We start from the raw sequence: 18004 nt of genomic DNA, 5'->3' as shown, positions 1-18004 counted from the left end.
ATATATATATATATATATATATATATATATATATATATATATATATATGAACTAAGCCTTGACATTGCAGGGGGCTCAGTACAGACGACCAGTGCAGGACAGTCTGTTTTTAAAAGCTGGTCGCTTGGTACGAGGAGGAGGATGCCAGTTAGTCAGCAGAGTGGGAGTTCAGGTGAAGAAGATCAGCGGCTTCTAAGATGAATGAAGATATCAGTCTCAAAGGCAAAGAAGGCGGACAAGTCATTTTCTCCTGACAGTGGTACCTCAGCGGTAGCAAAGGCAGAGAGGGCGGACATAATATGGCAGCTCTAACGGAAAAGGCAACTCACAAAGCAGGACAAAAATCCATGTCATGTCTAATTTGCAACAAGTGGCTACGTCTCTCTACAGGTTAGCCGGCCGAAGTTGCCGAGCGGTTCTAGGCGCTTCAGTCTGGAACCGTGCGACCGCTATGGTCGCAGGTTCGAATCCTGCCTCAGGCATGGATGTGTGTGATGTCCTTAGGTTAGATAGGTTTAAGTAGTTCTAAGTCCTAGGGGACTGATGACCTAAGATGTCAAGTCCCATAGTGCTCAGAGCCATCTGAACCATCTCTACATGTTGATGATGGCTGCAAAAATTAGTAGCATCTGTTACCAAAGAGGGCGGCAATGAAAGGCGTCTTTGCCCATATTGGACGGCCTCCTAAGACCCATATGGCGATTCGATCAAAGATGTAAAATACCACGAAGGGGCTAACAGCTCTTCCTAATTTACTTTCAACATGACTGCAAACACTGAATGGCAAGGTACTCCAGGAGGTAAACAATCCTTCATCAATGGATACAGTGATGAAGCTAGGCCACTGGATTCTGGAAAGCCTAGAACATTATTTAAGGAAGAGTCGGAGCTTCCTAGAACTCCTCGAATACGGCCTAAGAAGAAACATCTGCGAGGCACATTGAACATCAACACTTTACTAAGGACTGGGAAACTTAAACAACTGACGGATGTGTTAGACATGGGCAACATGCTCATACTAACACTTCAGGAAACCAGATATGGTGATAAGAACGCATTTGAATCAGAGGCTACAGGATTTTTAAAGGTAAATCGACTATAAAGAATGAAGAGGAAGTCACTATGCTTGGAACAGCTTTCATGGTCAAAAGGAATCTAACGGAATCCGTATCAAATTTTGCATCCCCATCGGCGCGAATATCACTTCTCTGCTTTAGATCAGCAAAGAAGAGCTTATAAGGGTGTGGTTCGTTTTCTTTTTATTCTTGAATTGAGAACAACTGTGTGAGGTGAAATGACAAGTTTAATGTCGCAATATTTCTCACCAAATTACAACTTTTCGCACAGTTTTCAACTCGCCAACGTAAAACAGCTCAATGGATAACGCCTCTTGCCAACATCAAAAAGTGAAGTAAATTTATTCACAACAATGTTAAATATTAACTCTCTGAAAGCACATTAATCCTAAACACAATACTATGGAAGTTTAATTGGAAGTTTCCTTACATTAATTCTAAGCACAATAATATGAAAGTTTAATTGCACGTTTCTTTACAAAATTTCTCCTACACATACGTTATGATGTTGGACAGTACTACGAAAATCGTCCGATTCCGGTTCAAAGATCGGTACTATTTAGGATGACAATCAAGTCTACGGTGGATGGTTAGTTAAGTGACAAATTTGAGTGCAAGATTTCCCAAGGCCGCTGGAGTTTACAGCGGACACAAGCTGGTGAACCAACAAAGTTTATGCCTCTGCACGTCGCATTTACCTTAACCTGCAACGTGCTGCTGTCTGCAAGGCTGCTCTCTCCCACTGAAATTCCTACAAAACTAATCTGGTCTTTGCTGAACTTTCCAGCAGAAACTTTCCCTATGTTTCTCGTTATGTGGGAAAACATGTACTCAGCCCTAATCTTATTATGTGGTGATATACACGCGCATGGTTGGAGCAGCGTGCCTATTATAGTGCCCTTTCAGTTCTCACAAGAACAGTTAACTAATTTGGTTGGTTCGTTTCTCCACAGTTGGAGCTAAACGTTGCTACAGCTAATTCTTGAGCTGGAGTGCAGCCGCTGTGAACGCAGTGTCCACACAAATTTCTTCTCTGCGTCGTACGGAGCGTTAAGTGCTCCTTTCCGCACTTGACGCCAGTTCAGAAAAGAGTCCCCAAAATTTCTCTCTTGTCCTACTCCTGGCAGAACTGCCTCCCTCCACTTGGACGACTGGAAACAAGCCACTGTCCAGCTGCTACATAAGAAGGGTTACAGGACAGGCACCAACTATTACTGAGGCATACCTCTGCTTACAGTCACCTACAACATTATATTCAAAGCTCTATTGAGTAAGATATAGTACCAAACAGAACACACGACTGGCGAGTGCCAACCGAAGTTTAGAACAAATAGGTCGTTCCCTATAAAAATTTTGAGTTGAAAACTATCCTTAGGATCAGAACAATGTGGGTAGACCCTTAACGTAGTCATTTCAAAAAAGTCTACGATTCCGTAGACAGAAAGACAGTAATCCTAACACTGGAAGAAAAACCATCGGACAGTTAGTCGAACGGCCACTCACAGGCACAACTTCAAAAGTTAAATTTCTAGGAGCAGTTTTAGAAGCCTTCAGAATTAACACAGGTGTTCGGCAGGGCAACGACTTCTCGTCGATTCTCTTCAGTCTGGTCTTCGACAAGGTCATGAGAGAGCGGGATGAAGAACTACAAGAGAAAAACATCGAAGGAATCCATGTAGGACAAGGAAGAGAAGAATCTGAGGTGAACTGTCTCGTTTCTGCTGACAATAATGCAGTAATTTCTACAGGCAAAACAGATGCCAAGATAATGATAGCCGGCCGCTGTGGCCGAGCGGTTCTATGCGCTTCAGTTCCGGACCGCGCTGCCGCTACAGTCGCAGGTTCGAAACCTACCTCGGGCATGGATGTGTGTGATGTCCTTAGGTTAGTTAGGTTTAAGTAGCTCTAAGTTCTAAGGGGTCGCTAGCTCGTGGTCTTGCGGTAGCGTTCTCGCTTCCCGCTCACGGGGTCTCTGGTTCGATTCCCGGCGGGGTCAGGGATTTTTTTCCTGCCTCGTGATGACTGGGTGTTCTTGTGTCGTCTTCATCATCATCATTCATCCTCATTACGGTCGGAGGAAGGCAATGGCAAACCACCTCTACTAGGACCTTGCCTAGTACGGCGGTGCGGGTCTCCCGCATCGTCCCCTACGCTCCTCGGAGTATGGGACCTCATCGTCATCATCAAGTCTAGGCGACTGATGACCTCAGATAGTGCTTAGAGCCATTTGAACCATTTTCTGATAATGATAGAAACACTTCACAAAATTGCAGCTAAAGCCGGATTACTAATATCATATGACAAAACGGAATACATTGAACATAAACACAGCAGAGAAAAAAATGGACAAACGCAACACGGAAACATCAAAATATCTGATAAGTCTAAGTATTTGGAAGAATGGATCCAATCAAATGGGTTAGATAACATCACAAGTAGGAAAAATCTAAGAAAATGGAATTAGCATAGAGGACCATGAAAGAACAAAGATAGCTACTGGACGAAGAGGAGAAATGAAGATCTATACAGAAACAAAGAAATAATCATAGACATAATTTGAAAGAGGAGATAAAAGTTTTGTGGTCATATTTACTGAATGAATGACAATTGGCTAACGAAGAAAAATTTTAATTTAGTTTACAAATTAAAAAACACCACGAGATGACTGGAAGAGACATGAAAGAACTAGAGAAAACTTCACGCAGCAGAAGACGCAATAGAGAACAAGAAAAATTTCATGCTACAGATCAATACTGCATATTTCCTGTACAACAAAAAAATTCACAACCTAGGAGAGCAATGTCAAATGAACAATGCATGAAGGACTGCTGACAAAATAAAAAGAAAAAGATTGTACTTTTTCTTTGATGCTAAGCGGTCTATAATTGGCCAAATTCCGTAGTATCTATGTATAAAAAATACGGTACAAATCGCTACATGACCACTACCACCGTCACTAGCAGTTCCTGAATTATGTTTCATGATAGCTGACTAACTGGAGGACAAAAGATGACATCACCCCAGGATCTCTCTTATGTAGACTCATGCGATGACACATAAGCACGCTTCTTCTGAAATCCATTACTGTGAAAATAGCAGTCATGAAGCAAGTGAGTCACACATAGATGATGTGCTTATTGAAATATTGGCTACAGAGCATTGAATAAAAAGATGCATCCGTTAATAAAATCATTCATTCATTAAGACATTTATTCAAAGACATTCATAAACTGCATATCAGGTAAAAACATAAAATCATTTAGTCACTATCCAATTTAAAAATAAAAAACAATACATTTTCATATACATTCATGAAGTTATTTTTCTTCTTCTCTTTATTCTTCAGATATTGCTGAGATGGACAAATAAATTCTTCAAGCGTTTTTCTATAATGGCTCCCATCCAAATCACTTTTCAGAACCTTTCACTTGCACAATCATGTTCGTATGATCACAGGTACCAAGCTACTTTACCATATCAGTGTTGCTTATCTCTACATCATCCCAGTGCAATGCATGATAATTTCGGGTTAATCATAGGGCTGTTCTACAAGTCTTGTGGCATTTAACACCTCTGAACAACTTTATCAGTGCAATATTCGTATTAAATGTTGTAATAAGACGTCAATCATTACTGAATGCAAAAAAAGTATATTCGTTAATCATGAATTCCCCATAGTCGTTGTTAAATCCCTGGTTGTCCTCTTCCTGAGAGAGCAACGTGGATTTCTTAGAACTCCTTTCTAGACAATGCTTTGTGCTATGTCTGTGATTGGTAAATAATTAATCACTTTGTCATACAGAATTAGTGCGTATTTGTTTTGAGGAAAGTTTTCTTTAGACTGAAATTCAACCCATTCATAAAAAGCCTCTGTCTTCACGACCTCGTTATATTTTGAACAGCTGATTACAGTAATGGTGGCAATATTCTTAAATTTGCTCGTGTTTAATATAAACCCACCATATTTACTGGCTTCATAATATTAAGAACTGTGACATCTTGCACGCATATCAAATAGAAGAATATTAAGTTTCAAACTGTAATTCTGCGGCAAATTATTATATGGATAGAATTCGGAATTAACATACACTTTCACATTCGTTAATTTACAAGTGTCAAATATCTTATACTCAGTTTTCGGGTTTGGTGTGCAGTCAGTATGAAAAGAACGGTGATTCGAGTTGAATCGACGTTTTAATGGTCTGTGTCTGCAGTATGATGGGGGATAATAGAGAATATTCAAACAGCTCCGTTGAATGGAATGATAAAGGTAACTGGGAACCTCCAGCAATTTTCTTTGGTAATTTTAAGCGTTGTTCATCGCATACTGAAATATGAAACATTTTCCATGCAAGCTTGTTAAGTATTATTTCATTGAATGCAACATCGTTATTCGCTCTTTGTTTGTATATAGTGTTGTCTGTTGCACTCTGTTTTACATTTACAAGCTCTCTTTTCATGTCCTCAAAACACCCAATTAACATTTTTAGTGGCAAGCATCCACTTACAAGCTTTTATTCACGTATAGATCGCATTTCAGTTTCATTAGAAGTCTAGCCAGCATTTCCTAACTCATTTAGGTTGGATTTCGATGCAGGACCGTAAGTTCTTACGATTGATGTGATTCCTACCTTACTGTTTCAATCGAACTCACCTGCTCTCAACTCGTATCTTATTTCCTGAAAGCGGTATGCGAGAGAGTTACTTATGGGACGAGACGCTGTTGTAGCGCATTCATCAGTTTGCACAAATTTCCCTTCAAATTATGGCAAACTAAAGCTGTATCTCATCGTTGAGTAAAACAGTGTTCATTGCACAAAAGCGTGTTATCAGAATAATTGCTGGAGCTCATCCAAGATCATCCTGCAAACACTTATTTAAAGAGCTAGGGATCTTCACTGTAGCCTCACAACATATACACTCCTGGAAATGGAAAAAAGAACACATTGACACCGGTGTGTCAGACCCACCATACTTGCTCCGGACACTACGAGAGGGCTGTACAAGCAATGATCACACGCACGGCACAGCGGACACACCAGGAACCGCGGTGTTGGCCGTCGAATGGCGCTAGCTGCGCAGCATTTGTGCACCTCCGCCGTCAGTGTCAGCCAGTTTGCCGTGGCATACGGAGCTCTATCGCAGTCTTTAACACTGGTAGCATGCCGCGACAGCGTGGACGTGAACCGTATGTGCAGTTGACGGACTTTGAGCGAGGGCGTATAGTGGGCATGCGGGAGGCCGGGTGGACGTACCGCCGAATTGCTCAACACGTGGGGCGTGAGGTCTCCGCAGTACATAGATGTTGTCGCCAGTGGTCGGCGGAAGGTGCACGTGCCCGTCGACCTGGGACCGGACCGCAGCGACGCACGGATGCACGCCAAGACCGTAGGATTCTATGCAGTGCCGTAGGGGACCGCACCGCCACTTCCCAGCAAATTAGGGACACTGTTGCTCCTGGGGTATCGGCGAGGACCATTCGCAACCGTCTCCATGAAGCTGGGCTACGGTCCCGCGCACCGTTAGGCCGTCTTCCGCTCACGCCCCAACATCGTGCAGCCCGCCTCCAGTGGTGTCGCGACAGGCGTGAATGGAGGGACGAATGGAGACGTGTCGTCTTCAGCGATGAGAGTCGCTTCTGCCTTGGTGCCAATGATGGTCGTATGCGTGTTTGGCGCCGTGCAGGTGAGCGCCACAATCAGGACTGCATACGATCGAGGCACACAGGGCCAACACCCGGCATCATGGTGTGGGGAGCGATCTCCTACACTGGCCGTACACCACTGGTGATCGTCGAGGGGACACTGAATAGTGCACGGTACATCCAAACCGTCATCGAACCCATCGTTCTACCATTCCTAGACCGGCAAGGGAACTTGCTGTTCCAACAGGACAATGCACGTCCGCATGTATCCCGTGCCACCCAACGTGCTCTAGAAGGTGTAAGTCAACTACCCTGGCCAGCAAGATCTCCGGATCTGTCCCCCATTGAGCATGTTTGGGACTGGATGAAGCGTCGTCTCACGCGGTCTGCACGTCCAGCACGAACGCTGGTCCAACTGAGGCGCCAGGTGGAAATGGCATGGCAAGCCGTTCCACAGGACTACATCCAGCATCTCTACGATCGTCTCCATGGGAGAATAGCAGCCTGCATTGCTGCGAAAGGTGGATGTACACTGTACTAGTGCCGACATTGTGCATGCTCTGTTGCCTGTGTCTATGTGCCTGTGGTTCTGTCAGTGTGATCATGTGATGTATCTGACCCCAGGAATGTGTCAATAAAGTTTCCCCTTCCTGGGACAATGAATTCGCGGTGTTCTTATTTCAATTTCCAGGAGTGTATATTCACTCATGAAATTTGTTATTAACAGGTTAATAAGTGATGACGGCACAAAATTCTCCGTTCTACGATGTCTAATGGTGTATTTGCCTTAGTGTTTTGATATTTATAACGAAGTGCATCATATCTACTCTATCAAGAACCTCTGGAAGTTTGCTGCTGATGACACATTAGAATTCGTCCTATTTCTCTAGCGAATATTCTTAAGATAGCACACTGGACAGATCCACACTGTTACGAGGCTCTGGAAGCAACGAAGCCGCGCTGTCTAGGGCGTCTTATCAACGGTTCGAGTGGTTCCCCCCGTCGGAGGTTCGAGTCCTCCCTCGGGCATAGGTGTGTGTGTTTTCCTTAGCGTAAGTTAGGTTACGTTAGGTTAATTAGTGTGTAAGCCTAGGGAACGATGACCTCAACAGTTTGGTTACATAATCGTTACCACAAATGTCCAATTTAGGAAGCAACGGGTTAGAACTCACCGACCTTCTCTAGTGAATATTCTTAATGGGGAATCATATGGAAAGTGCTTGCAGATTGGGCATATCCACACTACTGTGAGACTCTGGAAGCAGCATGTCAGAACTTGCCACTTTCTCTAGCCAATATTCTTAACCAACTATCATACAAAATGCAGTATGTCACGAGTTCACTTCGGCACTTTAAGAATATTCATAACTCAGCTCCGGTTTGTTTACGACATTGAGTTATTTATCCATACTTATTCATGATTTACTATTTACTGACATGCTTATATAGCCTTTTGTTTTAAATACTCTTGTAAATTTCGCCTGTTTCAGACTCTAAAGTGGTTTGAAAAAAACATCTGTGTATATAATTTGGAAAATACTTCGAGATTGTATGAAGTTTTTGAGAAAACGGGAATTTATACTACTCTTTCAGAGATTTTAATGTGTCTTTATATTTTATGACTACACAACGTGTATTAACTGCTTCTTTCTCATCCTATGTAGTACTATCATCAAATATTTTAGAATACACTACTTTCTTTAAATTTCGATGAACATCTTTGCATAATTCATTGTTATACTAAAGCATAAAAAATGCCCACTGTCATTATGTGCAGCAGTAATGTTCATTAGCGCAACACATCACACGTTCACATTAATGGATTCAATGCTGGTGCCACAGGATTTAATTCATCATCGCCTCCTGTGTGAAGTGCAGTCGCAGCAACAACGTCAGTCCTGTTATTTCACTGATGGATTACCTAGAAAGGCATAACGACTACAGTGAAATTTCCAGGCTCGTGTTGCCTTTCGCTGTAATTGGCTCAACCGATCCCGTGATCTAATATTTTGGTGGCAACGAAATTTATGATCGTATCACAAATTGGCGAATAAATAACCACGTTTTCCCTCTCTCTGCTGCAGAGTACGTAATCTTATACTTACAACCAAAGGGATGACAACCCCTTTATCAGATTACTGGAGTAGTTATAGTGCAGCGTTACCGTTTCAAAAAGTTCACACTTCAATCAGTTCTCTTTGACGTCTGATGAATTATACCTAATTTAGAGACACCGTTTATGAGATAGTGCTACATTCACGTTATAGTGCAGCGTTACCGTTTCAAAAAGTTCACACTTCAATCAATTCTCTTTGACGTCTGATGAATTATACCTAATTTAGAGACACCGTTTATGAGATAGTGCTACATTCACGTGAAATAAAGGGTTTACTGAACAGCAGTTTACACTTGGTGTACGAAAACAAAACCGACACGTTCAATGAAATCATATTAAGCAGCATACTGTTTTCCAATTCTTTGTATAAAAGAGATTACCATGTATGTGGGAAGCTGGTAGCCCTCCCTCACCCCAGTCAAAACGTCTTCCGACACGTTCCTCGCTTATGGGAGTCTGCTGAAACCGTCTGGAACTGTAGGTCATATTTCGAGGTGTACTGATAAAGCTCAAATTCCATTCTTCGGGAACTTTTTGCATTGTAACGAAATTTTGTAATTTCTTTTCCGTGATTGCATGAAATATTGGGGCTATGAAAGTGGCACCATGTGTCTCATGTGTTGTTTCTTCTAATTTCTGTTTATAGGTAACTGATTCAGTTCCTTCGGATTCATACCAACCCACCGAATTAATTTTTTGGTGTCAGTGAAAAGCTGTAGTTGATTTTGAGCGTAGTTCAGCGACAATATATGACTCTAAGTGTAATTACATATATACTATGATTCGGATACCACTATTTCACATTATTTTTACATAGTTACGACAGAGCTGCTGATTCTCAAACCTTGCCTTGTCGCATTGTCCCAGTAACAATGTTTATGCCGTTCCATAGGCACATAAATATTATAAGATTAATAATTACTAACAGCAATATGTTCACCCTCCAGAGCACCCCAGTGAGACAAAGTCGGCGGACGAAGTACACTGACGGAAGAAAACACAAACCCAAAACAGATTAATGTAGAGTTATGATATTTTGGGAGTACATTCGTCTGAGTATCATGTTTAAGTGATTAACATTGTAAGATCACAGTTCAGTATCAGCGCGAAATAAGCCATTGCAAATTTGAAATGCTGGACAATAATAGCCAGTGTAACCTCCAGAATGTTGAATGTAAGCATGCAAACGTGCATACTTTACCTTGTACAGCTGCCGGATGTCAGTTTGTGGAATGGAGTTCCATGCCTGTTGCACTAGGTCAGTCAATACAGGGACGGTTAATACTATTACTGGGTGACGCTGGAAATGTCGTCCGATGAGGTTCCATAAGTGCTCGACTGGAGACAGATTTGGTGATCTCGCAGGCCAAGGCAACGTGTCGACATTCTGTAGAGCTTGTTGTCAACAGCGGTATGTGGGCGAGCGTTATCCTGTTGGAATTAATCCACTGGAAAGCTGTTCATGAATGGCGGCAATCACCAGATTGACGTACAAATTTGCAGTCAACGAGAGTACTCTTGCTGTCATACTAAATGACAGTGGGTCCTGAGTGTCTGGCATGCAAGCAAGTTTGTTGCAGGCTCTCAACTGGCCTCTTCTAACGAAAACACGACCATCACTGGCACCAAGGCAGAACCAGCTTTCATCAGAAAACACAACAGACCTCCATACTGTCCTCCACTGAGCTCTCGCTTGATACCAGTGAAGTCGCAAATGACGGTGGTTTTGGGTTCAGTGGAATACACGCCATAGGGCGTCTGGCTCAGAGCTGTCGTTGAAGTAATCGATTTTCAGCAGCTCGTAGTGTCACTGTGGTGCCATCTGCTGCTCGAATTGCTGTTGGAGGTGCAGTGCGATGCGCCAGAACCAAACGCCGAAGACGATTGTCTTCCCTCTTGGTACACTCACGTGGCCGTCCGCAGCCCGGTTGTAAGTAGGCTGTTTATGTTTTCTCTATGTAAGTAGGCTGTTTATGTTTTCTTATTGGCAACGTTACGTAGCGCTCAATATGAAAATCACTGGCTGTGCTGTGTGCAGTCTGTGGCTGCTTTGCATTGTTGTAATACTCGCCATTGTAGTGTTAGGCAGCTGGCTGTGAACAGCGCGTAGCGTTACGCAGTTGGAGGTGAGCCGCCAGCAGTGGTAGATGTGGGGAGAGAGATGGCGGAGTTTTGAAATTTGTCATGAACTGCTGTATTTATATATGATGATATCAAGGTAAATACATTGTTTGTTCTCTATTAATATCTTTCATTTGCTAACTATCCCTATCAGTAGTTAGTGCCTTCAGTAGTTTGAATCTTTTATTTAGCTGGCAGTAGTGGAGCTCGCTGTATTGCAGTAGCTTGAGTAGCGAAGATTTTTGTGAGGTAAGTGATTTGTGAAAGGTATAGTTTACTGTTAGTCAGGGCCCATTCTTTTGTAGGGATTATTGAAAGTCAGATTGCGTTGCGCTAACAAAATATTGTGTGTCAGTTTAAGCACAGTCATTTGTAATTGTTCAAAAGGGGACGTTTCATATGTCGACCCTTAGCCGAGGATACCTCACTGGAATCTTCTGATTTTTTCTTGTAGTTTGTGTAATTAGTGTAGCTTTTGTTTATTGCTAGTGCGTAATTATAGAGAGAATTTCCTTTGTAGTTGGAGTCTTTCATTGTTGTACAGTAAAACAGGTGTGGCACGCATGTAGATTTGCACCAAGTATTTCGCATCTTCGCTTGCAATTAACTAGATATTATTTTCAGTGCTATGTTAATGTGTTCTCTTATTTTTGATCTTCAAATTGTGTTTTCTGTGTTGTCGTGTGAAATACTGTGACAATAATGGCGTGTGAAAAACGTAATACTAGGCTCCAAAGTAAACTGAGAAATGACAGTGAAAATGAAAGCAGTGTGTTAGCGCCACCGAGTAATGAATTAACTGATGTTCATAGTAGTAATTTGGTAATTGTGCATAGGGAAATGGAGCGGGCGGCAAACAATGGCGTGGACAGTGAAACAATTAGTGAAGAGGGAAGCTTTATCGATCGATCGGTCGGCAACAGCTCGCCTCAGGAATCCGAAATGACAGGACACAATTTTGCAAATACTGTAGATTCAGGTTTTGCGTCCTCACCGTTTTCTCAAATGAGTCAAGACACATTTTCCGCTTGTCAAAATGCGAATGTTGCCGGTGCAAATTCACTGCCGAAAAGCACTGAGGAACATGTTTCAGACACCAGTGCATTGTTATTACAATTAATGCAATAAATGGGACAAAAGCTTGAAAAGTTAGACACAATGGAACAAAATCAGAGACAAACACAGCAACAGTTAGACGCAATGGGACAAAATCTTCAAAAATTGGACACCACACTTGAACAAACACGTGAAGATTTAACTAGTGAGTTACATAACATTGAATCGAAATGTCAAAAAGTCTTTAATGACGTAAAAACACAAATTTGTCAGCATTTTCAACCCATTTTTTCGCGGCATGAAAATGTAGTACAGAATCACGAAGCAGCCATAAAAGAACTGCAAACTATTGTTCATGAAAATCATGAGACCTTGTAAGCTAAAATAGACTCAGTTGCATCTACTGATTTGGTCACGCAACTTGCAAAAACTCAGGAAAACTTAAAGGACACAGTAGATACTCTGAAAATTGGTTCAGAAAGACACATGGAGGACATTAGTTCATTATCAGAGAAAGTAGTTGACCTTTTGGATCAGCTAAATAATTTATCTACGAAGGTGGATGATAATCTGAATGACACAAAACCGGTAGTCTTTAATGACACAGAAGAGTGCGAACAAATTAGAAAATTCAAACAAAATCAAAATCAAATCAATACCATTATTTCTACAAGGACTGCAGTGGGTCTGCACCTTTGATGACCCACCAATACCGTAATCTCTACCAGGACTACAGTGGGTCTGCACCTCTGGTGGCCCACCAATACCATACTCTCTACCAGGACTACAGTGGGTCTACTCTGTGATGACCTACCTACCAATACTCTTCAAAACGTCGAATGACTCTGCTGTGGGTTTGCTCTGTTGTGGCTCATTATCTGTCAGCATGTCAAGAGTCAGCACTGTCTTTCCGTTGGAAGGACAACGCTACTTCTTCAAGACTGCATGGAAATCCACTACTTCCGTGTGCATTTTCTTCTACTGCTCAGACTTTGAGAAAAACACTACTATTTTACCGTGATGAACGATCAGGACTGTCTTTATGGACTGTGAGAAAATTTGAGCTTTTGACCAACATTGTATCAATAACTGTGTGCATTTGATTTCTTTGTTATTGTAATTATGAAAAATTTTATCAAATCATTATTGGCCACTGCCCAAAAAAAATTTGTAAAATTTTTTGTGAGGAGCATGGGGGCTATGTAAGTAGGCTGTTTATGTTTTCTCTATGTAAGTAGGCTGTTTATGTTTTCTTATTGGCAACATTACGTAGCGCTCAATATGAAAATCACTGGCTGTGCTGTGTGCAGTCTGTGGCTGCTTTGCATTGTTGTAATACTCGCCATTGTAGTGTTAGGCAGCTGGCTGTGAACAGCGCGTAGCGTTGCGCAGTTGGAGGTGAGCCGCCAGCAGTGGTGGATGTGGGGAGAGAGATGGCGGAGTTTTGAAATTTGTCATGAACTGCTATATTTATATATGATGATATCAAGGTAAATACATTGTTTGTTCTCTATTAATATCTTTCATTTGCTAACTATCCCTATCAGTAGTTAGTGCCTTCAGTAGTTTGAATCTTTTATTTAGCTGGCAGTAGTGGAGCTCGCTGTATTGCAGTAGCTTGAGTAGCGAAGATTTTTGTGAGGTAAGTGATTTGTGAAAGGTATAGTTTACTGTTAGTCAGGGCCCATTCTTTTGTAGGGACTATTGAAAGTCAGATTGCGTTGCGCTAACAAAATATTGTGTGTCAGTTTAAGCACAGTCATTTGTAATTGTTCAAAAGGGGACGTTTCACGGTTTTCTTGCGACCGTACATTTCCGTGGTCACCACTGCGAGCAATTATGTGCGGTGGCTACATTCCTGTCAAGCCTTTCCGCCAAATCGCAGAAGGAACATTCATCTTCTAGTAGCCCTATTGCACGGCCCCATTCCAACTCACTGAGGTGTTGATAATGGCGTCTTTGTTGCCATGAAGGCATTCTTGACTAACATCGACTCACCATGTCCAGTCCCAAATATTATAGCGTGTTTTTGAAGCATACCTGGTTTGCATCCTCATAGTGGCGCTACTAGCGTACTCTCGTGTTATTGCCGCAAAATCTGAGTAGACTTCATCGTTGAGATGTAGAGACGCACCTACCGACTTTCGTTTATGTCGCACAACTTCTTCTTGATGCTGCGATTTTTTTTTCGTCAATGTATTAATCGCCCCCTTCAGACAGCACACTGGACGCTTTGAAGCGCTGTAGATGTACCAGTGGTATCAGACTGTCATGCGACACCACACCACTGACACAAGTCATGACTCTGAATAATTGTGTATGGGCCAGTTGCTTGCATGGAATTAGTCGAATGAGGTGAGTCGAAGTGAAGACGTAAAAATGGCAGTTTTTATGGACTTAGTCATGATAACTCTGTGAATAATAACGATAGTAATTTCATGTCGCTCAGTGGATTGGTGCAAGTATGTCAATCGCGCACCGCTTCGGCGACTTACTTTATTGTGAATAGCAGAGTAATCATGTACACTACTGGCTATTAAAATTGCTACACTACGAAGATGACGTGCTACAGACGCGAAATTTAACCGACAGGAAGAAGATACGTAATATGCAAATAATTAGCTTTTCAGAGCATTCGCACAAGGTTGACGCCGGTGGCGATACCTACAAAGTGCTGACATGCGGAAAGTTTCCAAACGATTTCTCATACACAAACAGCAGTTGACCGGCGTTGCCTGGTGAAACGTTGTTGTGATGCCTCGTGTAAGGAGGAGAAATGCGTACTATCACGCTTCCGGCTTTGATAAAGATCGGATTGTAGCCTATCGCGATTGCGGTTTATCGTATCGCGACATTGCTGCTCGCGTTGGTCGAGATCCAACGACTGCTAGCAAAATATGAAATCTGTGGGTTCAGCAGGGTAATACGAAACGCCGTGCTGGATCCCAACGGCCTCGTATCACTAGCAGTCGAGATGACAGGCATCTTATCCGCATGGCTGTAAATGGATCGTGCAGCCACGTCTCGATCCCTGAGTCAACAGATGGGGACGTTTGCAAGACAACAACCATCTGCACGAACAGTTCGACGACGTTTGCAGCAGCATGGACTATCAGCTCGGAGACCTGGCTGCGGTTACCCTTGACGCTGCATCACAGACAGGAGCGCCTGCGATGGTGTACTCAACGACGAACCTGGGTGCACGAATGGCAAAACGTCATTTTTTCGGATGAATCCCGGTTCTGTTTACAGCATCATGATGGTCGCATCCGTGTTTGGCGACATCGCGGTGAACGCACATTGGAAGCGTGTATTGGTCATCGCCATACTGGCGTATCACCCGGCGTGATAGTATGGGGTGCCATTGGTTACACGTCTCGGTCACCTCTTGTTCGCATTGACGGCACTTTGAACAGTGGATGTTAAATTTCAGATGTGTTACGACCCTTCATTCGACCCCTGCGAAACCCTACATTTCAGCAGGATAATGCACCACCGCATGTTGCAGGTCCTGTACAGAGGCTCCAGATCTCTCACTAGTTGAAAACGTCTGGTGAACGGTGGCCGAGCAACTGGCTCGACACAATGCGCCAGTCACTACTCTTGATGAACTGTGGTATCGTGTTGAAGCTGCATGGGCAGCTGTACCTGTACACGCCATCCTAGCTCTGTTTGACTCAACGCCTAGGCGTATCAAGGCCGTTATTGCGGCCAGAGGTGGTTGTTCGGGGTACTGATTTTTCAGGATCTGTGCACCCACATTGCGTGAAAATGTAATCACATGTCAGTTCTAGTATAATATATTTGTCCAATGAATACCCGTTTATCATCTGCATTTCTTCTTGGTGTAGCAATTTTAATGGCCAGTAGTGTAGATGTAGACGTGTTTCTAAACTTACGCAGTTATCCAACAAGAGAAATGGGTCCTACAATTTGACAATGTCTGGGGAATCATCACATAATTGAGAAGTGAACGTTAGGCTAAAAGACAGACTGAAAGACCCGTATTACATCCGAGATTCGACTCCACGTCCTGCCGGTTTCCAGGCACGCACGTTACTGCTTAATCGCCAGACCCGACATCGTTCTATGAACTTGCCTGATTGGTTGGTATATCAATGCGGATTTCCCGATGTGTTTTCCGGATAAATTTCAAAGAAAAACTGTAGCTATTCTGTTACCTTTTTCCTCTACAAAGCAGATTATACATCTCTGGACCACATCCACTGTCGCCTTATCCCCACCGCACACCCTTTTTACTTTATATTCAGTTTATATGGCATAATATTGTGATTAATTTTATATTGCTTATTGTTGCGAGCACGACAGACAAAATACGATTTTCACTATTAGTTTCTGCAGTTGAAAATATTTTAACTTTATGCACTTTGACCTACTATGTGGGGATACACACAACACTGAAAGATTTCCTGCTGTAGACGTACAATCTTTGATTTGCAAACTATTTTTATATAACACTGATCTGGCTTGTTACCTATGGAACATGATATCATTACTGTAACTAATTATGAAAAAAATGCCCTTCACTACTTTCATCTCTTGAATGCAAAGAAAATTACTCTTATTGCCTGTACGGAAGTTACAGTATGTTATGTTCACTGAATGTAAACGCTGCAGTGGATTTTTTTAATATATGAAGACTATTAACTGCCACGACTAACATGAGAGCATGAAACAAAAAAAATCAAATTTAATTGTTATGTTATTAGTCAGAACACGTTTTGCACAGCAGTCTTTGATCACACACAAGTAAAACTTTATCACTCATGAATTATTTACGAAACTGATAACATAATAGCAGCTGCCCATGTCCACCTGAAAATGACATTATAAAATCCACAATTTCCCTCTGAAATCGCCAGGAAGCTGAAAGAGATAATTTTAATGTACCGTTACCTACCTGCTATACTGTGGGAAAACTGCTTTCATTCAATATACACTCCTGGAAATTGAAATAAGAACACCATGAATTCATTGTCCCAGGAAGGGGAAACTTTATTGACACATTCCTGGGGTCAGATACATCATATGATCACACTGACAGAACCACAGGCACATAGACACAGGCAACAGAGCATGCACAATGTCGGCACTAGTACAGTGTATATCCACCTTTCGCAGCAATGCAGGCTGCTATTCTCCCATGGAGACGATCGTAGAGATGCTGGATGTAGTCCTGTGGAACGGCTTGCCATGCCATTTCCACCTGGCGCCTCAGTTGGACCAGCGTTCGTGCTGGACGTGCAGACCGCGTGAGACGACGCTTCATCCAGTCCCAAACATGCTCAATGGGGGACAGATCCGGAGATCTTGCTGGCCAGGGTAGTTGACTTACACCTTCTAGAGCACGTTGGGTGGCACGGGATACATGCGGACGTGCATTGTCCTGTTGGAACAGCAAGTTCCCTTGCCGGTCTAGGAATGGTAGAACGATGGGTTCGATGACGGTTTGGATGTACCGTGCACTATTCAGTGTCCCCTCGACGATCACCAGTGGTGTACGGCCAGTGTAGGAGATCGCTCCCCACACCATGATGCCGGGTGTTGGCCCTGTGTGCCTCGGTCGTATGCAGTCCTGATTGTGGCGCTCACCTGCACGGCGCCAAACACGCATACGACCATCATTGGCACCAAGGCAGAAGCGACTCTCATCGCTGAAGACGACACGTCTCCATTCGTCCCTCCATTCACGCCTGTCGCGACACCACTGGAGGCGGGCTGCACGATGTTGGGGCGTGAGCGGAAGACGGCCTAAGAGGTGTGCGGGACCGTAGCCCAGCTTAATGGAGACGGTTGCGAATGGTCCTCGCCGATACCCCAGGAGCAACAGTGTCCCTAATTTGCTGGGAAGTGGCGGTGCGGTCCCCTACGGCACTGCGTAGGATCCTACGGTCTTGGCGTGCATCCGTGCGTCGCTGCGGTCCGGTCCCAGGTCGACGGGCACGTGCACCTTCCGCCGACCACTGGCGA

The sequence above is a fragment of the Schistocerca americana genome, chromosome 1 (genome assembly GCF_021461395.2).
Source record: "Schistocerca americana isolate TAMUIC-IGC-003095 chromosome 1, iqSchAmer2.1, whole genome shotgun sequence".
In the NCBI taxonomy this organism is placed as follows: Eukaryota; Metazoa; Arthropoda; class Insecta; order Orthoptera; family Acrididae; genus Schistocerca; species Schistocerca americana.
The sequence above is the reverse complement of the archived record's forward strand: the minus strand, read 5'-3'. Positions refer to the sequence as shown.